Source organism: Schistocerca gregaria, chromosome 7, assembly GCF_023897955.1.
Source record: "Schistocerca gregaria isolate iqSchGreg1 chromosome 7, iqSchGreg1.2, whole genome shotgun sequence".
Classification (NCBI taxonomy): Eukaryota; Metazoa; Arthropoda; class Insecta; order Orthoptera; family Acrididae; genus Schistocerca; species Schistocerca gregaria.
In genome coordinates, this window is record NC_064926.1 from 17,188,370 (window position 1) to 17,214,384 (window position 26,015).

Below are 26,015 nucleotides of genomic sequence, written 5' to 3' on the forward strand. Positions count from 1 at the left end.
AACAGTCACCATCCGCACTTTCCTCCATGGGAGTAATGTTCAAACAGTCTACGCTTTCATCGTTCCCTGGAAGACCAGTAGTAGGTTCCGATGCACATCTGGAGGCATTCTGTAATCTGTGGACTATCAGAGTGTTGATATAACACAGAAATTACATCGGGATTGAATACAAAGTCACCCTGCGCACTTTCCTACATAGGAGTAATGTCTCAAACAGTCTACGCTTTGATCGTTCCCTGTATGACCAGTAGTAGTTTCCGATGCACATCTGGAGGCATTCTGTAATCTGTTTATTATCAGGGTGTTGTTGAAACACAGAAATTGCATCGGTATTGAATACAACAATCACCATGCGGACTTTCTCCATGGGAGTAATGTCTCAAACAGTCTACACTTTGATCGTTCCCTGGAAGACCAGTAGTAGATTCCGATGCACATCTGGAGGCATTCTGTAATCTGTGGACTATCAGAGTGTTGTTGAAAAACTGAAATTGCATCGGGACTGAATACAACATTCACCATGCGAACTTTCATCCATGGGAGTAATGTCTCAAACAGTCTCCGCTTTTATTGTTCCCTGGAAGACCAGTAGTAGTTTCCGATGCACATCTGGATGCATTCTGTAATCTGTGGACTATCTGAGTGTTGATGAAACACACAAATTGCATCTGGATTGAATACAACAGTCACCATGCGCACTTTCATCCATGGGAGTAATGTCTCAAACGGTTTAGGATTTGATCGCTCCCTGGAAGACCAGTAGTAGTTTCCGATGCACATCTGGAGGCATTCTGTAATCTGTGGACTATCAGAGTGTTTTTGAAACACTGAAATTGCATCGGGATTGAATACAACAGTCACCATGCGCACTTTCCTCCATGGGAGTAATGTCTCAAACAGTCTACGCTTTGATCGTTCCCTGGAAGACAAGTAGTAGTTTCCGATGCACATCTGGAGGCATTCTGTAATATGTGGACCTTCAAAGTGTTGATGAAACACAGAAATTGAAACGGGATTAAATACAACAGGCACCATGCGTACATTTCTCTATTGGAGTAATGTCTCAAACTGTCATCGCTTTGATCGTTCCCTCAAGTCCAGTAGTAGTTTCCGATGCACATTTGGAGGCATTCTGTATTCTGTGGACTATCAGAGTGTTGATGAAACACAGAAATTGCATCGGGATTGAATACAACAGTTACGATGCGCATTTTCCTCCATGGGAGTAATGTCTGAAACAGTCTACGCATTGATCTTTCCCTGGAATACCAGTAGTAGTTTCCGATGCACATCTGGAGGCATTCTGTAATCTGTTTACTATCAGAGTGTTGTTGAAACACAGAAATTGCATCGGGATAGAATACAACAGTCACCATGCGGACTTTCCTCTATGGGAGCAAAGTCTCAAACAGTCTACGCTTTGATCGTTCCCTGGAAGACCAGTAGTAGTTTCCGATGCACATCGGGAGGCATTCTGTAATCTGTGGACTATCAGAGTGTTGTTGAATCACTGAAATTGCATCTGGATTGAATACAACAGTCACCATGCGCACTTTCATCCATGGGATTAATGTCTCAAACAGTTTACGCTTCGATCGTTCCCTGGATGACCAGTAGTAGTTTCCGATGTACATCTGGAGGCTTTCTGTAATCTGTGGGCCTTCAAAGTGTTGATGAAACACTGAAATTGCAACGGGATTGAATACAACAGGCACCATGCGTACATTTCTCCATTGGAGTATTGTCTCAAACTGTCATCGCTTTGATCGTTCCCTGGAAGACCAGTAGTAGTTTCCGATGCACATGTGGACGCATTCTTTAATCTGTTTAGTATCTGAGTGCTAATGAAACACAGAAATTGCATCGGGATTGAATACAACAGTCACCATGACCACTTTTCTCCATGGGAGTAATGTCTCATACCGTCTACGCTTTGATCGTTCCCTGGAAGACCAGTAGTAGTTTCCGATGCACATCTGGAGACAATCTGTAATCTGTGGACTATCAGAGTTTTGATGAAACACAGAAATAGCATCGGGATTGAATACAAAAGTCACCATCCGCACTTTCCTCCATATGAGTAACGTCTGAAACAGTCTACGCTTGGTCGTTCCCTGGAAGACCAGTAGTAGTTTCCGATGCACATCTGGAGGCATTCTGTAATATGTGGACCTTCAAAGTGTTGATCATACACAGAAATTGCATCGGGATTGAATACAACAGGCACCATGCGTACAATTCTCCATTGAAGTAATGTCTCAAACTGTCATCGCTTTGATCGTTCCCTCAAGACCAGTAGTAGTTTCCGATGCACATCTGCACATCTGGAGGCATTCTTTAATCTGTGGACTATCCGAGTTCTAATGAAACAAAGAAATTGCATCGGGATTGAATACAACAGTCACCATGACCACTTTTCTCCATGGGAGTAATGTCTCAAACCGACTACGCTTTGATCGTTCCCTGGAAGACCAGTAGTAGTTTCCGATGCACATCTGGAGGCATTCTGTAATCTCTTTACTATCAGACTGTTGTTGAAACACAGAAATTGCATCGGGATTGAATACAACAGTCACCATGCGGACTTTCCTCCATAGGAGTAATGTCTCAAACAGTCCACGCTTTGATCGTTCCCTGGAAGACCAGTAGTAGCTTTCGATGCTAATCTGGAGGCATTTTGCAATCTGTGGACTATCAGAGTGTTGTTGAAAGACAGAAATTGCATCGGGATTGAATACAACACTCACTATCCGCACTTTCCTCCATGGGAGTAATGTTCAAACAGTCTACGCTTTGATCGTTCCCTGGAATACCAGTAGTAGGTTCCGATGCACATCTGGAGGCATTCTGTCATCTGTGGAATATCAGAGTGTTGATATAACACAGAAATTACATCGGGATTGAATTCAAAGTCACCCTGCGCACTTTCCTACATACGAGTAATGTCTCAAACAGTCTACGCTTTGGTCGTTCCCTGGAAGACCAGTAGTAGTTTCCGATGCACATCTGGAGGCATTCTGTTATCTGTGGACTATCAGAAAGTTGTTGAAACACAGAAATTGCATCGGGATTGAATACAACAGTCACCATGCGCACTTTCATCCATGGGATTAATGTCTCAAACAGTTTACGCTTCGATCGTTCCCTGGATGACCAGAAGTAGTTTCCGATGTACATCTGGAGGGTTTCTGTAATCTGTGGGCCTTCAAAGTGTTGATGAAACACTGAAATTGCAACGGGATTGAATACAACAGGCACCATGCGTACATTTCTCCATTGGAGTATTGTCTCAAACTGTCATCGCTTTGATCGTTCCCTGGAAGACCAGTAGTAGTTTCCGATACACATGTGGACGCATTCTTTAATCTGTTTAGTATCTGAGTGCTAATGAAACACAGAAATTGCATCGGGATTGAATACAACAGTCACCATGACCACTTTTCTTCATGGGTGTAATGTCTCCAACCGTCTACGCTTTGATCGTTCCCTGGAAGACCAGTAGTAGTTTCCGATGCACATCTGGAGACAATCTGTAATCTGTGGACTATCAGAGTTTTGATGAAACACAGAAATAGCATCGGGATTGAATACAAAAGTCACCATCCGCACTTTCCTCCATATGAGTAACGTCTGAAACAGTCTACGCTTGGTCGTTCCCTGGAAGACCAGTAGTAGTTTCCGATGCACATCTGGAGGCATTCTGTAATATGTGGACCTTCAAAGTGTTGATCAAACACAGAAATTGCATCGGGATTGAATACAACAGGCACCATGCGTACAATTCTCCATTGAAGAAATGTCTCAAACTGTCATCGCTTTGATCGTTCCCTCAAGACCAGTAGTAGTTTCCGATGCACATCTGGAGGCATTCTTTAATCTGTGGACTATCCGAGTTCTAATTAAACAAAGAAATTGCATCGGGATTGAATACAACAGTCACCATGACCACTTTCCTCCATGGGAGTAATGTCTCAAACAGTCTACGCTTTGATCGTTCCCTGGAAGACCAGTAGTAGTTTCCGATGCACATCTGGGGGCATTCTGTAATCTCTTTACTATCAGACTGTTGTTGAAACACAGAAATTGCATCGGGATTGAATACAACAGTCACCATGCGGACTTTCCTCCATAGGAGTAATGTCTCTAACAGTCCACGCTTTGATCGTTCCCTGGAAGACCAGTAGTAGCTTCCGATGCTAATCTGGAGGCATTTTGCAATCTGTGGACTATCAGAGTGTTGTTGAAACACAGAAATTGCATCGGGATTGAATACAACAGTCACCATCCGCACTTTCCTCCATGGGAGTAATGTTCAAACAGTCTACGCTTTGATCGTTCCCTGGAAGACCAGTAGTAGGTTCCGATGCACATCTGGAGGCATTCTGTCATCTGTGGAATATCAGAGTGTTGATATAACACAGAAATTACATCGGCATTGAATACAAAGTCACCCTGCGCACTTTCCTACATAGGAGTAATGTCTCAAACAGTCTACGCTTTGATCGTTCCCTGGAAGACCAGTAGTAGTTTCCGATGCACATCTGGAGGCATTTTGTAATCTGTTTACTATCACAGTGTTGTTGAAACACAGAAATTGCATCGGTATTGAATACAACAATCACCATGTGGACTTTCTCCATGGGAGTAATGTCTTAAACAGTCTACGCTTTGATCGTTCCCTGGAAGACCAGTAGTAGTTTCCGATGCACATCTGGAGGCATTCTGTAATCTGTGGACTATCAGAGTGTTGTTGAAACATTGAAATTGCATCGGGACTGAATACAACAGTCGCCATGCGAACTTTCATCCATGGGAGTAATGTCTCAAACAGTCTACGCTTTTATCGTCCCTGGAAGACCAGTAGTAGTTTCCGATGCACATCTGGAGGCATTCTGCAATATGTGGACCTTCAAAGTGTTGATCAAACACAGAAATTGCATCGGGATTGAATACAACAGGCACCATGCGTACAATTCTCCATTGAAGTAATGTCTCAAACAGTTTAGGATTTGATCGCTCCCTGGAAGACCAGTAGTGGTTTCCGATGCACATCTGGAGGCATTCTGTAATCTGTGGACTATCAGAGTGTTGTTGAAACACTGAAATTGCATCCGGATTGAATACAACAGTCACCATGCGCACTCTCCTCCATGGAAGTAATGTCTCAAACAGTCTACGCTTTGATCGTTCCCTGGAAGACCAGTAGTAGTTTCCGATGCACATCTGGAGGCATTCTGTAAACTGTGGACCTTCAAAGTGTTGATCAAACACAGAAATTGCATCGGGATTGAATACAAAAGGCACCATGCGTACATTTCTCCATTGGAGTAATGTCCCAAACTGTCATGGCTTTGATCGTTCCCTCAAGACCAGTGGTAGTTTCCGATGCACATCTGGAGGCATTCTGTAATCCGTGGACTATCCGAGAGCTAATGAATCACATAAATTGCATCGGGATTGAATACAACATTCACCATGACCCCTTTCCTCCATGTGAGTAATGTCTCAAACAGTCTACGCTTTGATCGTTCCCTGGAAGACCAGTAGTAGTTTCCGATGCACATCTGGAGGCTATCTGTAATCTGTGGACTATCAGAGTGTCGATGAAACACAGAAATTGCATCGGGATTGAATACAACAGTCACCATGCGCACATTCCTACATAAGAGTAATGTAGAAAACAGTCTACGCTTTGGTCGTTCCCTGGAAGACCAGTAGTAGTTTCCGAAACACATATGGAGGCATTCTGTAATCTGTGGACTATCAGAATGTTGTTGAGACACAGAAATTGCATCGGGATTGAATACAACAGTCACCATGCGCACTTTCATCCATGGGATTAATGTCTCAAACAGTTTACGCTTCGATCGTTCCCTGGATGACCAATAGTAGTTTCCGATGCACATCTGGAGACAATCTGTAATCTGTGGACTATCAGAGTGTTGATGAAACACAGAAATAGCATCGGGATTGAATACAAAAGTCACCATCCTCACTTTCCTCCATGGGAGTAACGTCTGAAACAGTCTACGCTTGGTCGTTCCCTTTAAGACCAGTAGTAGTTTCCGATGCACATCTGGAGGCATTCTGTAATCTGTGGACCTTCAAAGTGTTGATCAAACACAGAAATTGCATCGGGATTGAATACAACAGGCACCATGCGTACAATTCTACATTGAAGTAATGTCTCAAACTGTCATCGCTTTGATCGTTCCCTCAAGACCAGTAGTAGTTTCCGATGCACATCTGGAGGCATTCTTTAATCTGTGCACTATCCGAGTTCTAATGAGACAAAGAAATTGCATCGGGATTGAATACAACAGTCACCATGACCACTTTTCTCCATGGGAGTAATGTCTCAAACAGTCTACGCTTTGATCATTCCCTGGAAGACCAGTAGTAGTTTCCGATGCACATCTGGAGGCATTCTGTAATCTCTTTACTATCGGAGTGTTGTTGAAACACACAAATTGCATCGGGATTGAATACAGCAGGCACCATGCGTACATTTCTCCATTGGAGTATTGTCTCAAACTGTCATCGCTTTGATCGTTCCCTGGAAGACCAGTAGTAGTTTCCGATGCACATCTGGACGCATTCTTTAATCTGTGGAGTATCTGAGTGCTAATGAAACACAGTAATTGCATCGGGATTGAATACAACAGTCACCAAGCGCACTTTCCTACATAGGAGTAATGTCTCAAACAGTCTACGCTTTGATCGTTCCCTGGAAGACCAGTAGTAGTTTCCGATGCACATCTGGGGCATTCTGTAATCTGTTTACTATCAGTGTCTTGTTGAAACACAGAAATTGCATCGGTATTGAATAGAACAATCACCATGCGGACTCTCTCCGTGGGAGTAATGTCTCAAACAGTCTACACTTTGATCGTTCCCTGGAAGACCAGTAGTAGATTCCGATGCACATCTGGAGGCATTCTGTAATCTGTGGACTATCAGAGTGTTGTTGAAACACTGAAACTGCATCGGGACTGAATACCACAGTCACCATGCGAACTTTCATCCATGGGAGTAATGTCTCAAACAGTCTACGCTTTGATCGTTCCCTGGAAGACAAGTAGTAGTTTGCGATGCACATCTGGAGGCATTCTGTAATCTGTGGACCTTCAAAGTGTTGATGAAACACAGAAATTGCAACGGGATTGAATACAACAGGCACCATGCGTACATTTCTACATTGGAGTAATGTCTCAAACTGTCATCGCTTTGATCGTTCCCTCATACCAGTAGTAGTTTCCGATGCACATTTGGAGGCATTCTGTATTCTGTGGACTATCAGAGTGTTGATGAAACACAGAAATTGCATCGGGATTGAATACAACAGTTACGATGCGCACTTTCCTCCATGGGAGTAATGTCTGAAACAGTCTACGCAGTGATCGTTCCCTGGAATACCAGTAGTAGTTTCCGATGCACATCTGGAGGCATTCTGTAATATGTGGACCTTCAAAGTGTTGATGAAACACTGAAATTGCATCGGGATTGAATACAACAGTCACCATGCGCACATTCCTACATACAAGTAATGTCTCAAACAGTCTACGCTTTGGTCGTTCCCTGGAAGACCAGTAGTAGTTTCCGATGCACATCTGGAGGCATTCTGTAATCTGTGGACTATCAGAATGTTGTTGAAACACATAAATTGCATCGGGATTGAATACAACAGTCACCATGCGCACTTTCATCCATGGGATTAATGTCTCACACAGTTTACGCTTCGATCGTTCCCTGGATGACCAGAAGTAGTTTCCGATGTACATCTGGAGGGTTTCTGTAATCTGTGGGCCTTCAAAGTGTTGATGAAACACTGAAATTGCAACGGGATTGAATACAACAGGCACCATGCGTACATTTCTCCATTGGAGTATTGTCTCAAATTGTCATCGCTTTGATCGTTCCCTGGAAGACCAGTAGTAGTTTCCGATACACATGTGGACGCATTCTTTAATCTGTTTAGTATCTGAGTGCTAATGAAACACAGAAATTGCATCGGGATTGAATACAACAGTCACCATGACCACTTTTCTCCATGGGAGTAATGTCTCAAACCGTCTACGCTTTGATCGTTCCCTGGAAGACCAGTAGTAGTTTCCGATGCACATCTGGAGACAATCTGTAATCTGTGGACTATCAGAGTTTTGATGAAACACAGAAATAGCATCGGGATTGAATACAAAAGTCACCATCCGCACTTTCCTCCATATGAGTAACGTCTGAAACAGTCTACGCTTGGTCGTTCCCTGGAAGACCAGTAGTAGTTTCCGATGCACATCTGGAGGCATTCTGTAATATGTGGACCTTCAAAGTGTTGATCAAACACAGAAATTGCATCGGGATTGAATACAACAGGCACCATGCGTACAATTCTCCATTGAAGTAATGTCTCAAACTGTCATCGCTTTGATCGTTCCCTCAAGACCAGTAGTAGTTTCCGATGCACATCTGGAGGCATTCTTTAATCTGTGGACTATCCGAGTTCTAATGAAACAAAGAAATTGCATCGGGATTGAATACAACAGTCACCATGACCACTTTTCTCCATGGGAGTAATGTCTCAAACAGTCTACGCTTTGATCGTTCCCTGGAAGACCAGTAGTAGTTTCCGATGCACACCTGGAGGCATTCTGTAATCTCTTTACTATCAGACTGTTGTTGAAACACAGAAATTGCATCGGGATTGAATACAACAGTCACCATGCGGACTTTCCTCCATAGGAGTAATGTCTCTAACAGTCCACGCTTTGATCGTTCCCTGGAAGACCAGTAGTAGCTTCCGATGCTAATCTGGAGGCATTTTGCAATCTGTGGACTATCAGAGTGTTGTTGAAACACAGAAATTGCATCGGGATTGAATACAACAGTCACCATCCGCACTTTCCTCCATGGGAGTAATGTTCAAACAGTCTACGCTTTGATCGTTCCCTGGAAGACCAGTAGTAGGTTCCGATGCACATCTGGAGGCATTCTGTCATCTGTGGAATATCAGAGTGTTGATATAACACAGAAATTACATCGGCATTGAATACAAAGTCACCCTGCGCACTTTCCTACATAGGAGTAATGTCTCAAACAGTCTACGCTTTGATCGTTCCCTGGAAGACCAGTAGTAGTTTCCGATGCACATCTGGAGGCATTCTGTAATCTGTTTACTATTAGAGTGTTGTTGAAACACAGAAATTGCATCGGTATTGAATACAACAATCACCATGTGGACTTTCTCCATGGGAGTAATGTCTTAAACAGTCTACGCTTTGATCGTTCCCTGGAAGACCAGTAGTAGTTTCCGATGCACATCTGGAGGCATTCTGTAAACTGTGGACCTTCAAAGTGTTGATCAAACACAGAAATTGCATCGGGATTGAATACAACAGGCACCATGCGTACATTTCTCCATTGGAGTAATGTCCCAAACTGTCATGGCTTTGATCGTTCCCTCAAGACCAGTGGTAGTTTCCGATGCACATCTGGAGGCATTCTGTAATCCGTGGACTATCCGAGAGCTAATGAATCACATAAATTGCATCGGGATTGAATACAACAGTCACCATGACCCCTTTCCTCCATGTGAGTAATGTCTCAAACAGTCTACGCTTTGATCGTTCCCTGGAAGACCAGTAGTAGTTTCCGATGCACATCTGGAGGCTATCTGTAATCTGTGGACTATCAGAGTGTCGATGAAACACAGAAATTGCATCGGGATTGAATACAACAGTCACCATGCGCACATTCCTACATAAGAGTAATGTCTCAAACAGTCTACGCTTTGGTCGTTCCCTGGAAGACCAGTAGTAGTTTCCGATGCACATCTGGAGGCATTCTGTAATCTGTGGACTATCAGAATGTTGTTGAAACACAGAAATTGCATCGGGATTGAATACAACAGTCACCATGCGCACTTTCATTCATGGGATTAATGTCTCAAACAGTTTACGCTTCGATCGCTCCCTGGATGACCAGTAGTAGTTTCCGATGCACATCTGGAGACAATCTGTAATCTGTGGACAATCAGAGTGTTGATGAAACACAGAAATAGCATCGGGATTGAATACAAAAGTCACCATCCTCACTTTCCTCCATGGGAGTAACGTCTGAAACAGTCTACGCTTGGTCGTTCCCTTTAAGACCAGTAGTAGTTTCCGATGCACATCTGGAGGCATTCTGTAATCTGTGGACCTTCAAAGTGTTGATCAAACACAGAAATTGCATCGGGATTGAATACGACAGGCACCATGCGTACAACTCTACATTGAAGTAATGTCTCAAACTGTCATCGCTTTGATCGTTCCCTCAAGACCAGTAGTAGTTTCCGATGCCATCTGGAGGCATTCTTTAATCTGTGGACTATCCGAGTTCTAATGAAACAAAGAAATTGCATCGGGATTGAATACAACAGTCACCATGACCACTTTTCTCCATGGGAGTAATGTCTCAAACAGTCTACGATTTGATCATTCCCTGGAAGACCAGTAGTAATTTCCGATGCACATCTGGAGGCATTCTGTAATCTCTTTACTATCGGAGTGTTGTTGAAACACAGAAATTGCATCGGGATTGAATACAACAGTCAACATGCGCACTTTAATCCATGGGAGTAATGTCTCAAACAGTCTACGCTTTGATCGTTCCCTGGAAGACAAGTAGTAGTTTGCGATGCACATCTGGAGGCATTGTGTAATCTGTGGACCTTCAAAGTGTTGATGAAACACAGAAATTGCAACGGGATTGAATACAACAATCACCATGCGAACTTTCATCCATGGGAGTAATGTCTCAAACAGTCTACGCTTTTATCGCTCCCTGGAAGATCAGTAGTAGTTTCCGATGCACATCTGGATGCAATCTGTAATCTGTGGACTATCTGAGTGTTGATAAAACACACAAATTGCATCGGGATTGAATACAACAGTCAACATGCGCACTTTAATCCATGGGAGTAATGTCTCAAACAGTCTACGCTTTGATCGTTCCCTGGAAGACAAGTAGTAGTTTGCGATGCACATCTGGAGGCATTGTGTAATCTGTGGACCTTCAAAGTGTTGATGAAACACAGAAATTGCAACGGGATTGAATACAACAATCACCATGCGTACATTTCTACATTGGGGTAATGTCTCAAACTGTCATCGCTTTGATCGTTCCCTCATACCAGTAGTAATTTCCGATGCACATTTGGAGGCATTCTGTATTCTGTGGACTATCAGAGTGTTGATGAAACACAGAAATTGCATCGGGATTGAATACAACAGTTACGATGCGCACTTTCCTCCATGGGAGTAATGTCTGAAACAGTCTACGCATTGATCGTTCCCTGGAATACCAGTAGTAGTTTCCGATGCACATCTGGAGGCATTCTGTAATATGTGGACTTTCAAGGTGTTGATGAAACACTGAAATTGAATCGGGAGTGAATTCAACAGTCAACATCCGCACTTTCCTCCATGGGAGTAATGTCTGAAACAGTCTACCCTTTGATCGTTCCCAGGAAGACCAGTTGTAGTTTCCGATGCACATCTGGAGACAATCTGTAATCTGTGGACTATCAGAGTGTTGATGAAACACAGAAATTGCATCGGGATTGAATACAACAGTTACGATGCGCACTTTCCTCCATGTGAGTAACGTCTGAAACAGTCTACGCTTTGCTCGTTCCCTGGAAGACCAGTAGTAGTTTCCGATGCACATCTGGATTCATTCTTTAATCTGTGGACTATCCGAGTGCTAATGAAACACAGATATTGCATCGGGATTGAATACAACAGGCACCATGCGTACATTTCTCCATTGGAGTAGTGTCTCAAACAGTCTACGCTTTGGTCGTTCCCTGGAAGACCAGTAGTAGTTTCCGATGCACATCTGGACGCATTCTTTAATCTGTTTAGTATCTGAGTGCTAATGAAACACGGAAATTACATCGGGATTGAATACAACAGTCACCATGACCATTTCTCTCCATGGGAGTAATGTCTCAAACCGTCTACGCTTTGATCGTTCCCTGGAAGACCAGTAGTAGTTTCCGATGCACATCTGGAGACAATCTGTAATCTGTGGACTATCAGAGTTTTGATGAAACACAGAAATAGCATCGGGATTGAAATCAAAAGTCACCATCCGCACTTTCCTCCATGGGAGTAACGTCTGAAACAGTCTACGCTTGGTCGTTCCCTGGTAGATCAGTAGTAGTTTCCGATGCACATCTGGAGGAATTCTGTAATCTGTGGTCCTTCAAAGTGTTGATCAAACACAGAAATTGCATCGGGATTGAATACAACAGGCACCATGCGTACAATTCTCCATTGAAGTAATGTCTCAAACTGTCATCGCTTTGATCGTTCCCTCAAGTCCAGTAGTAGTTTCCGATGCACATCTGGAGGCATTGTTTAATCTGTGGACTAACCGAGTTCTAATGAAACAAAGAAATTGCATCGGGATTGAATACAACAGTCACCATGTTCAGTTTCCTAAATGGGAGTAATGTCTCAAACAGTCTACGCTTTGATCGTTCCCTGGAAGACAAGTAGTAGTTTCCGATGCACATCTGGAGGCATTCTGTAATCTGTGGACGTTCAAAGTGTTGTTGAAACACAGAAATTGCATCGGGATTGAATACAACAGTCACCACGCGGACTTTCCTCCATAGGAGTAATGTCTCAAACAGTCCACGCTTTGATCGTTCCCTGGAAGACCAGTAGTAGCTTCCGATGCTAATCTGGAGGCATTTTGCAATCTGTGGACTATCAGAGTGTTGTTGAAACACAGAAATTGCATCGGGACTGAATACAACACTCACCATCCGCACTTTCCTCCATGGGAGTAATGTTCAAACAGTCTACGCTTTGATCGTTTCCTGGAAGACCAGTAGTAGGTTAAGATGCACGTCTGGAGGCATTCTGTCATCTGTGGAATATCAGAGTGTTGATATAACAACAGAAATTACATCGGGATTGAATACAAAGTCACCCTGCGCACTTTCCTACATAGGAGTAATGTCTCAAACAGTCTACGCTTTGATCGTTCCCTGGAAGACCAGTAGTAGTTTCCGATGCACACCTGGAGGCATTCTGTAATCTGTTTACTATCAGAGTGTTGTTGAAACACAGAAATTGCATCGGGATTGAATACAACAGTCACCATGCGCACATTCATACATAAGAGTAATGTCTCAAACAGTCTACGCTTTGGTCGTTCCCTGGAAGACCAGTAGTAGTTTCCGATGCACATCTGGAGGCATTCTGTAATCTGTGGACTATCAGAGTGTTGTTGAAACACTGAAATTGCATCGGGACTGAATACAACAGTCACAATGCGAACTTTCATCCATGGGAGTAATGTCTCAAACAGTCTACGCTTTTATCGTCCCTGGAAGACCAGTAGTAGTTTCCGATGCACATCTGGAGGCATTCTGTGATCTGTGGACTATCTGAGTGTTGATGAAACACACAAATTGCATCGGGATTGAATACAACAGTCACCATGCGCACTTTCATCCATGGGAGTAAGGTCTCAAACAGTTTAGGATTTGATCGCTCCCTGGAAGACCAGTAGTAGTTTCCGATGCACATCTGGATTCATTCTGTAATCTGTGGACTATCAGAGTGTTGTTGAAACACTGAAATTGCATCGGGATTGAATACAGCAGTCACCATGCGCACTTTCCTCCATGGGAGTAATGTCTCAAACAGTCTACGCTTTGATCGTTCCCTGGACGACAAGTAGTAGTTTCCGATGCACATCTGGAGGCATTCTGTAATCTCTTTACTATCGGAGTGTTGTTGAAACACAGAAATTGCATCGGGATTGAATACAACAGTCACCATGACCACTTTTCTCCATGGGAGTAATGTCTCAGACAGTCTACGCTTTGATCGTTCCCTGGAAGACCAGTAGTAGTTTCCAATGCACAGCTGGAGGCATTCTGTAATCTGTTTATTGTCAGAGTGTTGTTGAAACACAGAAATTCCATCGGGATTGAATACAACAGTCACCATGCGCACTCTCCTCCATGGGAGTAATGTCTCAAACAGTCCCCGCTTTGATCGTTCCCTGGAAGACCCGTAGTAGTTTCCGATGCACATCTGGAGGCATTCTGTAATCTGTGGACCTTCAAAGTGTTGATGAATCACAGAAATTGCATCGGGATTGAATACAACAGGCACCACGCGTACATTTCTCCATTGGAGTAATGTCTCAAACTGTCATGGCTTTGATCGTTCCCTCAAGACCAGTTTTTTTTTATGCACATCTGGAGGCGTTCTGTAATCCGTGGACTATCCGAGAGCTAATGAATCACAGAAATTGCATCGGGATTGAATACAACAGTCACCATGACCCCTTTCCTCCATGGGAGTAATGTCTCAAACAATCTACGCTTTGATCGTTCCCTGGAAGACCAGTAGTAGTTTCCGATGCACATCTGGAGGCTATCTGTAATCTGTGGACTATCAGAGTGTCGATGAAACACAGAAATTGCATCGGGATTGAATACAACAGTCACCATGCGCACATTCCTACATAAGAGTAATGTCTCAAACAGTCTACGTTTTGGTCGTTCCCTGGAAGACCAGTAGTAGTTTCCGATACACATCTGGAGGCATTCTGTCATCTGTGGACTATCACAATGATGTTGAAACACAGAAATTGCATCGGGATTGAATACAACAGTCACCATGCGCACTTTCATCCATGGGATTAATGTCTCAAACAGTTTACGTTTCGATCGTTCCCTGGATGACCAGCAGTAGTTTCCGATGTACATCTGGAGGCTTTCTGTAATCTGTGGACCTTCAAAGTGTTGATGAAACACTGAAATTGCATCGGGATTGAATACAACAGGCACCATGCGTACATTTCTCCATTGGAGTATTGTCTCAAACTGTCATCGCTTTGATCGTTCCCTGGAAGACCAGTAGTAGTTTCCGATGCACATCTGGAGACAATCTGTAATCTGTGGACTATCAGAGTGTTGATGAAACACAGGAATAGCATCGGGATTGAATACAAATGTCACCATCCGCACTTTCCCCCATGGGAGTAACGTCTGAAACAGTCTACGCTTTGTCGTTCCCTGGAAGACCAGTAGTAGTGTCCGATGCACATCTGGAGGCATTCTGTAATCTGTGGACCTTCAAAGTGTTGATCAAACACAGAAATTGCATCGGGATTGAATACAACAGGCACCATGCGCACAATTCTCCATTGAAGTAATGTCTCAAACTGTCATCGCTTTGATCGTTCCCTCAACACCAGTAGTAGTTTCCGATGCACATGTGGAGGCATTCTTTAATCTGTGGACTATCCGAGTTCTAATGAAACAAAGAAATTGCATCGGGATTGAATACAACAGTCACCATGACCACTTTTCTCAATGGGAGTAATGTCTCAAAGAGTCTACGCTTTGATCGTTCCCTGGAAGACCAGTAGTAGTTTCCGATGCACATCTGGACTGATTCTGTAATCTCTTTACTATCGGAGTGTTGTTGAAACACAGAAATTGCATCGGGATTGAATACAACAGTCACCACGCGGACTTTCCACCATAGGAGTAATGTTCAAACAGTCTACGCTTTGATCGTTCCCTGGAAGGCCAGTAGTAGGTTCCGATGCACATCTGGAGGCATTCTGTCATCTGTGGACTATCAGAGTGTTGATATAACACAGAAATTACATCGGGATTGAATACAAAGTCACCCTGCGCACTTTCCTACATAGGAGTAATGTCTCAAACAGTCTACGCTTTGATCGTTCCCTGGAAGACCAGTAGTACTTTCCGATGCACATCTGGAGGCATTCTGTAATCTGTGGACTATCTGAGTGTTGATGAAACACAGAAATTGCATCGGGATTGAATACAACAGTCACCACGCGCACTTTCCTACATGGGAGTAATGTCTCATACAGTTTCGCATTGATCGCTCCCTGGAAGACCAGTAGTAGTTTCCGATGCACATCTGGAGGCATTCTGTAATCTGTGGACTGTCAGAGTGTTAATGAACACAGAAATTGCATCGTGATTGAATAAAACAGTAACCATGCGCACTTTCCTCCATGGGAGTAATGTCTCAAAAAGTCTACGCTTTGATCGTTGCCTGGAAGACCAGTAGTAATTTCCGATGCACATCTGGAGGCTATCTGTAATATGTGGACTATCAGAGTGTCGATGAAACACAGAAATTGCATCGGGATTGAATACAACAGTCACCATGCGCACATTCATACATAAGAGTAATGTCTCAAACAGTCTACGCTTTGGTCGTTCCCTGGAAGATCAGTAGTAGTTTCCGATGCACATCTGGAGGCATTCTGTAATCTGTGGACTATCAGAATGTTGTTGAAACACAGAAATTGCATCGGGATTGAATACAACAGTCACCATGCGCACTTTCATCCATGGGATTAATGTCTCAAACAGTTTACGCTTCGATCTTTCCCTGGATGACCAGTAGTAGTTTCCGATGTACATCTGGAGGCTTTCTGTAATCTGTGGACCTTCAAAGTGTTGATGAAACACTGAAATTGCATCGGGATTGAATACAACAGTCACCATGCGTACATTTCTCCATTGGAGTATTGTCTCAAACTGTCATCGCTTTGATCGTTCCCTGGAAGGCCAGTAGTAGTTTCCGATGCACATCTGGACGCATTCTTTAATCTGTGGAGTATCTGAGTGCTAATGAAACACAGAAATTGCATCGGGATTGAATACAACAGTCACCATGACCACTTTTCTCCATGGGAGTAATGTCTCAAACCGTCTACGCTTTGATCGTTCCCTGGAAGACCAGTAGTAGTTTCCGATGCACATCTGGAGACAATCTGTAATCTGTGGACTATCAGAGTGTTGATGAAACACAGAAATAGCATAGGCATTGAATACAAAAGTCACCATCCGCACTTTCCTCCATGGGAGTAACGTCTGAAACAGTCTACGCTTGGTCCTTCCCTGGAAAACCAGTAGTAGTTTCCGATGCACATCTGGAGGCATTCTGTAATCTGTGGACCTTCAAAGTGTTGATCAAACACAGAAATTGCATCGGGATTGAATACAACAGGCACCATGCATACAATTCTCCATTGAAGTAATGTCTCAAACTGTCATCGCTTTGATCGTTCCCTCAAGACCAGTAGTAGTTTCCGATGCACATCTGGAGGCATTCTTTAATCTGTGGACTATCCGAGTTCTAATGAAACAAAGAAATTGCATCGGGATTGAATACAACAGTCACCATGACCACTTTTCTCCATGGGAGTAATGTCTGAAACAGTCTACGCATTGATCGTTCCCTGGAATACCAGTAGTAGTTTAAGATGCACATCTGGAGGCATTCTGTAATCTCTTTACTATCGGAGTGTTGTTGAAACACAGAAATTGCATCGGGATTGAGTACAACAGTCACCACGCGGACTTTCATCCATGGGAGTAATGTCTCAAACAGTCTACACAGTAATCGTTCCCTGGAAGACAAGTTGTAGTTTCCAATGCACATCTGGAGGCATTCTCTAATCTGTGGACTATCAGAGTGTTGATGAAACACAGAAATTGCATCGGGATTGAATCCAACAGTCACCATGCACACTTTCCTCCATGGGAGTAATGTCTCAAACAGTTTAGGATTTGATCGGTCGCTGGAAGACCAGTAGTAGTTTCCGCTGCACATCTGGAGGCATTCTGTAATCTGTGGACTATTAGAATGTTGTTGAAACACAGAAATTGCATCGGGATTGAATACAACAGTAACCATGCGGACTTTCCTCCATGGGAGTAATGTCTCAAACAGTCTACGATTTGATCGTTCCATGGAAGACCAGTAGTAGTCTCCAATGCACAGCTGGAGGCATTCTGTAATCTGTTTACTATCAGAGTGTTGTTGAAACACAGAAATTGCATCGGGATTGAATACAACAGTCACCATGCGCACTCTCCTCCATGGGAGTAATGTCTCTAACAGTCTACGCTTTGATCGTTCCCTGGAAGACCAGTAGTAGTTTCCGATGCACATCTGGAGGCATTCTGTAATCTGTGGACCTTCAAAGTGTTGATGAAACACAGAAATTGCATCGGGATTGAATACAACAGGCACCATGCGTACATTTCTCCATTGGAGTAATGTCTCAAACTGTCATGGCTTTGATCGTTCCCTCAAGACCAGTGGTAGTTTCCGATGCACATCTGGAGGCATTCTGTAATCTGTGGACTATCAGAGTGTTGTTGAAACACTGAAATTGCATCGGGATTGAATACAACAGTCACCATGAGCACTTTCCTCCATGGGAGTAATGTCTAAAACAGTCTACGCTTTGATCGTTCCCTGGGAGACCAGTAGTAGTTTCTGATGCACATCTGGAGGCATTCTGTAATCTTTGGACCTTCAAAGTGTTGATGAAACACAGAAACTGCATCGGGATTGAATACAACAGGCACCATGCGTACATTTCTCCATTGGAGTAATGTCTCAAACAGTCTACGCTTTGATCGTTCCCTGGAAGACCAGTAGTAGTTTCCGATGCACATCTGGAGGGATTCTGTAATCTCTTTACTATCGGAGTGTTGTTGAAACACAGAAATTGCATCGGGATTGAATACAACAGTCACCACGCGGACTTTCCACCATAGGAGTAATGTCCCAAACAGTCCACGCTTTGATCGTTCCCTGGAAGACCAGTAGTAGCTTCCGATGCTAATCTGGAGGCATTTTGCAATCTGTGGACTATCAGAGTGTTGTTGAAACACAGAAATTGCATCGGGATTGAATACAACAGTCACCATCCGCACTTTCCTCCATTGGAGTAATGTTCAAACAGTCTACGCTTTGATCGTTCCCTGGAAGGCCAGTAGTAGGTTCCGATGCACATCTGGAGGCATTCTGTCATCTGTGGACTATCAGAGTGTTGATATAACACAGAAATTACATCGGGATTGAATACAAAGTCACCCTGCGCACTTTCCTACATAGGAGTAATGTCTCAAACAGTCTACGCTTTGATCGTTCCCTGGAAGACCAGTAGTACTTTCCGATGCACATCTGGAGGCATTCTGTAATCTGTGGACTATCTGAGTGTTGATGAAACACAGAAATTGCATCGGGATTGAATACAACAGTCACCACGCGCACTTTCCTACATGGGAGTAATGTCTCATACAGTTTCGCATTGATCGCTCCCTGGAAGACCAGTAGTAGTTTCCGATGCACATCTGGAGGCATTCTGTAATCTGTGGACTGTCAGAGTGTTAATGAACACAGAAATTGCATCGTGATTGAATAAAACAGTAACCATGCGCACTTTCCTCCATGGGAGTAATGTCTCAAAAAGTCTACGCTTTGATCGTTGCCTGGAAGACCAGTAGTAATTTCCGATGCACATCTGGAGGCTATCTGTAATATGTGGACTATCAGAGTGTCGATGAAACACAGAAATTGCATCGGGATTGAATACAACAGTCACCATGCGCACATTCATACATAAGAGTAATGTCTCAAACAGTCTACGCTTTGGTCGTTCCCTGGAAGACCAGTAGTAGTTTCCGATGCACATCTGGAGGCATTCTGTAATCTGTGGACTATCAGAATGTTGTTGAAACACAGAAATTGCATCGGGATTGAATACAACAGTCACCATGCGCACTTTCATCCATGGGATTAATGTCTCAAACAGTTTACGCTTCGATCTTTCCCTGGATGACCAGTAGTAGTTTCCGATGTACATCTGGAGGCTTTCTGTAATCTGTGGACCTTCAAAGTGTTGATGAAACACTGAAATTGCATCGGGATTGAATACAACAGTCACCATGCGTACATTTCTCCATTGGAGTATTGTCTCAAACTGTCATCGCTTTGATCGTTCCCTGGAAGGCCAGTAGTAGTTTCCGATGCACATCTGGACGCATTCTTTAATCTGTGGAGTATCTGAGTGCTAATGAAACACAGAAATTGCATCGGGATTGAATACAACAGTCACCATGACCACTTTTCTCCATGGGAGTAATGTCTCAAACCGTCTACGCTTTGATCGTTCCCTGGAAGACCAGTAGTAGTTTCCGATGCACATCTGGAGACAATCTGTAATCTGTGGACTATCAGAGTGTTGATGAAACACAGAAATAGCATCGGGATTGAATACAAAAGTCACCATCCGCACTTTCCTCCATGGGAGTAACGTCTGAAACAGTCTACGCTTGGTCGTTCCCTGGAAAACCAGTAGTAGTTTCCGATGCACATCTGGAGGCATTCTGTAATCTGTGGACCTTCAAAGTGTTGATCAAACACAGAAATTGCATCGGGATTGAATACAACAGGCACCATGCATACAATTCTCCATTGAAGTAATGTCTCAAACTGTCATCGCTTTGATCGTTCCCTCAAGACCAGTAGTAGTTTCCGATGCACATCTGGAGGCATTCTTTAATCTGTGGACTATCCGAGTTCTAATGAAACAAAGAAATTGCATCGGGATTGAATACAACATTCACCATGACCACTTTTCTCCATGGGAGTAATGTCTGAAACAGTCTACGCATTGATCGTTCCCTGGAATACCAGTAGTAGTTTAAGATGCACATCTGGAGGCATTCTGTAATCTCTTTACTATCGGAGTGTTGTTGAAACACAGAAATTGCATCGGGATTGAATACAACAGTCACCACGCGGACTTTCATCCATGGGAGTAATGTCTCAAACAGTCTACACAGTAATCGTTCCCTGGAAGACAAGTTGTAGTTTCCAATGCACATCTGGAGGCATCCTCTAATCTGTGGACTATCAGAGTGTTGATGAAACACAGAAATTGCATCGGGATTGAATCCAACAGTCACCATGCACACTTTCCTCCATGGGAGTAATGTCTCAAACAGTTTAGGATTTGATCGGTCGCTGGAAGACCAGTAGTAGTTTCCGCTGCACATCTGGAGGCATTCTGTAATCTGTGGACTATTAGAATGTTGTTGAAACACAGAAATTGCATCGGGATTGAATACAACAGTAACCATGCGGACTTTCCTCCATGGGAGTAATGTCTCAAACAGTCTACGATTTGATCGTTCCATGGAAGACCAGTAGTAGTCTCCAATGCACAGCTGGAGGCATTCTGTAATCTGTTTACTATCAGAGTGTTGTTGAAACACAGAAATTCCATCGGGATTGAATACAACAGTCACCATGCGCACTCTCCTCCATGGGAGTAATGTCTCTAACAGTCTACGCTTTGATCGTTCCCTGGAAGACCAGTAGTAGTTTCCGATGCACATCTGGAGGCATTCTGTAATCTGTGGACCTTCAAAGTGTTGATGAAACACAGAAATTGCATCGGGATTGAATACAACAGGCACCATGCGTACATTTCTCCATTGGAGTAATGTCTCAAACTGTCATGGCTTTGATCGTTCCCTCAAGACCAGTGGTAGTTTCCGATGCACATCTGGAGGCATTCTGTAATCTGTGGACTATCAGAGTGTTGTTGAAACACTGAAATTGCAACGGGATTGAATACAACAGTCACCATGAGCACTTTCCTCCATGGGAGTAATGTCTAAAACAGTCTACGCTTTGATCGTTCCCTGGAAGACCAGTAGTAGTTTCTGATGCACATCTGGAGGCATTCTGTAATCTTTGGACCTTCAAAGTGTTGATGAAACACAGAAATTGCATCGGGATTGAATACAACAGGCACCATGCGTACATTTCTCCATTGGAGTAATGTCTCAAACAGTCTACGCTTTGATCGTTCCCTGGAAGACCAGTAGTAGTTTCTAATGCACACCTGGAGGCATTCTGTAATCTGTGGACTATCAGAGTGTTGTTGAAACACTGAAATTGCATCGGGATTGAATACAACAGTCATCATGCCCACTTTCCTCCATGGGAGTAATGTCTCAAACAGTCTACGATATGATCGTTCCCTTGAAGGCAAGTAGTAGTTTCCGATGCACATCTGGAGGCATTCTGTAATCTGTAAACCTTCAAAGTGTTGTTGAAACAGAGAAATTCCATCGGGATTCAATACAACAGTCACCATGCCCACTTTCCTCCATGGGAGTAATGTCTCAAACTGTCATCGCTTTGATCATTCCCTCAAGACCAGTAGTAGTTTCCGATGCACATCTGGAGGCATTCTGTCATCTGTGGAATATCAGAGTGTTGATATAACAACAGAAATTACATCGGGATTGAATACAAAGTCACCCTACGCACTTTAATACATAGGAGTAATGTCTCAAACAGTCCACGCTTTGATCGTTCCCTGGAAGACCAGTAGTAGCTTCCGATGCTAATCTGGAGGCATTTTGCAATCTGTGGACTATCAGAGTGTTGTTGAAACACAGAAATTGCATCGGGATTGAATACAACAGTCACCATCCGCACTTTCCTCCATGGGAGTAATGTTCAAACAGTCTACGCTTTGATCGTTCCCTGGAAGACCAGTAGTAGGTTCCGATGCACATCTGGAGTCATTCTGTCATCTGTGGACTATCAGAGTGTTGATATAACACAGAAATTACATCGGGATTGAATACAAAGTCACCCTGCGCACTTTCCTACATAGGAGTAATGACTCAAACAGTCTACGCTTTGATCGTTCCCTGGAAGACCAGTAGTAGTTTCCGATGCACATCTGGAGGCTATCTGTAATCTGTGGACTATCAGAGTGTTGATGAAACACAGATATTGCATCGGGATTGAATACAACAGTCACCATGCGCACATTCCTACATAAGAGTAATGTCTCAAACAGTCTACGCTTTGGTCGTTCCCTGGAAGACCAGTAGTAGTTTCCGATGCACATCTGGAGGCATTCTGTAATCTGTGGACCTTCAAAGTGTTGATGAAACACTGAAATTGCATCGGGATTGAATACAACAGGCACCATGCGTACATTTCTCCATTGGAGTATTGTCTCAAACTGTCATCGCTTTGTTCGTTCCCTGGAAGACCAGTAGTAGTTTCCGATGCACATCTGGACGCATTCTTTAATCTGTGGAGTATCTGAGTGCTAATGAAACACAGTAATTGCATCGGGATTGAATACAACAGTCACCATGCGCACGTTCCTACATAGGAGTAATGTCTCAAACAGTCTACGCTTTGATCGTTCCCTGGAAGACCAGTAGTAGTTTCCGATGCACATCTGGAGGCATTCTGTAATCTGTTTACTATCAGGGTGTTGTTGAAATACAGAAATTGCATCGGTATTGAATAGAACAATCACCATGCGGACTTTCTCCATGGGAGTAATGTCTCAAACAGTCTACACTTTGATCGTTCCCTGGAAGACCAGTAGTAGATTCCGATGCACATCTGGATTCATTCTGTAATCTGTGGACTATCAGAGTGTTGTTGAAACACTGAAATTGCATCGGGACTGAATACCACAGTCACCATGCGAACTTTCATCCATGGGAGTAATGTCTCATACAGTCTACGCTTTTATCGTTCCCTGGAAGACCAGTAGTAGTTTCCGATGCACATCTGGATGCAATCTGTAATCTGTGGACAATCTGAGTGTTGATGAAACACACAAATTGCATCGGGACTGAATACCACAGTCACCATGCGAACTTTCATCCATGGGAGTAATGTCTCATACAGTCTACGCTTTTATCGTTCCCTGGAAGACCAGTAGTAGTTTCCGATGCACATCTGGATGCAATCTGTAATCTGTGGACAATCTGAGTGTTGATGAAACACAGAAATTGCATCGGGATTGAATACAACAGTTACGATGCGCACTTTCCTCCGTGGGAGTAATGGCTGAAACAGTCTACGCATTGATCGTTCCCTGGAATACCAGTAGTAGTTTCCGATGCACATCTGGATTCATTCTGTAATATGTGACTTTCAAAGTGTTGATGAAACACTGAAATTGCATCGGGAGTGAATTCAACAGTCACCATATGCACTTTCCTCCATGGGAGTAATGTCTGAAACAGTCTACCCTTTGATCGTTCCCAGGAAGACCAGTAGTAGTTTCCGATGCACATCTGGAGACAATCTGTAATCTGTAGACTATCAGAGTGTTGATGAAACACAGAAATTGCATCGGGATTGAATACAACAGTTACGATGCGCACTTTCCTCCATGTGAGTAACGTCTGAAACAGTCTACGCTTTGCTCGTTCCCTGGAAGACCAGTAGTAGTTTCCGATGCACATCTGGATTCATTCTTTAATCTGTGTACTATCCGAGTGCTAATGAAACACAGATATTGCATCGGGATTGAATACAACAGGCACCATGCGTACATTTCTCCATTGGAGTAGTGTCTCCTACAGTCTACGCTTTGGTCGTTCCCTGGAAGACCAGTAGTAGTTTCCGATGCACATCTGGACGCATTCTTTAATCTGTTTAGTATCTGAGTGCTAATGAAACATAGAAATTGCATCGGGATTGAATACAACAGTCACCATGACCACTTTTCTCCATGGTAGTAATGTCTCAAACCGTCTACGCTTTGATCGTTCCCTGGAAGACCAGTAGTAGTTTCCGATGCACATCTGGAGACAATCTGTAATCTGTGGACTATCAGAGTTTTGATGAAACACAGAAATAGCATCGGGATTGAATACAAAGGTCACCATCCGCACTTCCCTCCATGGGAGTAACGTCTGAAACAGTCTACGCTTGGTCGTTCCCTGGAAGATCAGTAGTAGTTTCCGATGCACATCTGGAGGAATTCTGTAATCTGTGGACTATCAGAGTGTCGATGAAACACAGAAATTGCATCGGGATTGAATACAACAGTCACCATGCGCACATTCCTACATAAGAGTAATGTCTCAAACAGTCTACGCTTTGGTCGTTCCCTGGAAGACCAGTAGTAGTTTCCGATGCACATCTGGATTCATTCTGTAATCTGTGGACTATCAGAGTGTTGTTGAAACACTGAAATTGCATCGGGACTGAATACCACAGTCACCATGCGAACTTTCATCCATGGGAGTAATGTCTCATACAGTCTACGCTTTTATCGTTCCCTGGAAGACCAGTAGTAGTTTCCGATGCACATCTGGATGCAATCTGTAATCTGTGGACAATCTGAGTGTTGATGAAACACACAAATTGCATCGGGATTGAATACAACAGTCACCATGCGCACTTTCATCCATGGGAGTAATGTCTCAAACAGTTTACGCTTTGATCGTTCCCTGGAAGACAAGTAGTAGTTTGCGATGCACATCTGGAGGCATTCTGTAATCTGTGGACCTTCAAAGTGTTTATGAAACACAGAAATTGCAACGGGATTGAATACAACAGGCACCATGCGTACATTTCTACATTGGAGTAATGTCTCAAACTGTCATCGCTTTGATCGTTCCCTCATACCAGTAGTAGTTTCCGATGCACATTTGGAGGCATTCTGAATTCTGTGGACTATCAGAGTGTTGATGAAACACAGAAATTGCATCGGGATTGAATACAACAGTTACGATGCGCACTTTCCTCCGTGGGAGTAATGGCTGAAACAGTCTACGCATTGATCGTTCCCTGGAATACCAGTAGTAGTTTCCGATGCACATCTGGATTCATTCTGTAATATGTGGACTTTCAAAGTGTTGATGAAACACTGAAATTGCATCGGGAGTGAATTCAACAGTCACCATATGCACTTTCCTCCATGGGAGTAATGTCTGAAACAGTCTACCCTTTGATCGTTCCCAGGAAGACCAGTAGTAGTTTCCGATGCACATCTGGAGACAATCTGTAATCTGTAGACTATCAGAGTGTTGATGAAACACAGAAATTGCATCGGGATTGAATACAACAGTTACGATGCGCACTTTCCTCCATGTGAGTAACGTCTGAAACAGTCTACGCTTTGCTCGTTCCCTGGAAGACCAGTAGTAGTTTCCGATGCACATCTGGATTCATTCTTTAATCTGTGTACTATCCGAGTGCTAATGAAACACAGATATTGCATCGGGATTGAATACAACAGGCACCATGCGTACATTTCTCCATTGGAGTAGTGTCTCCAACAGTCTACGCTTTGGTCGTTCCCTGGAAGACCAG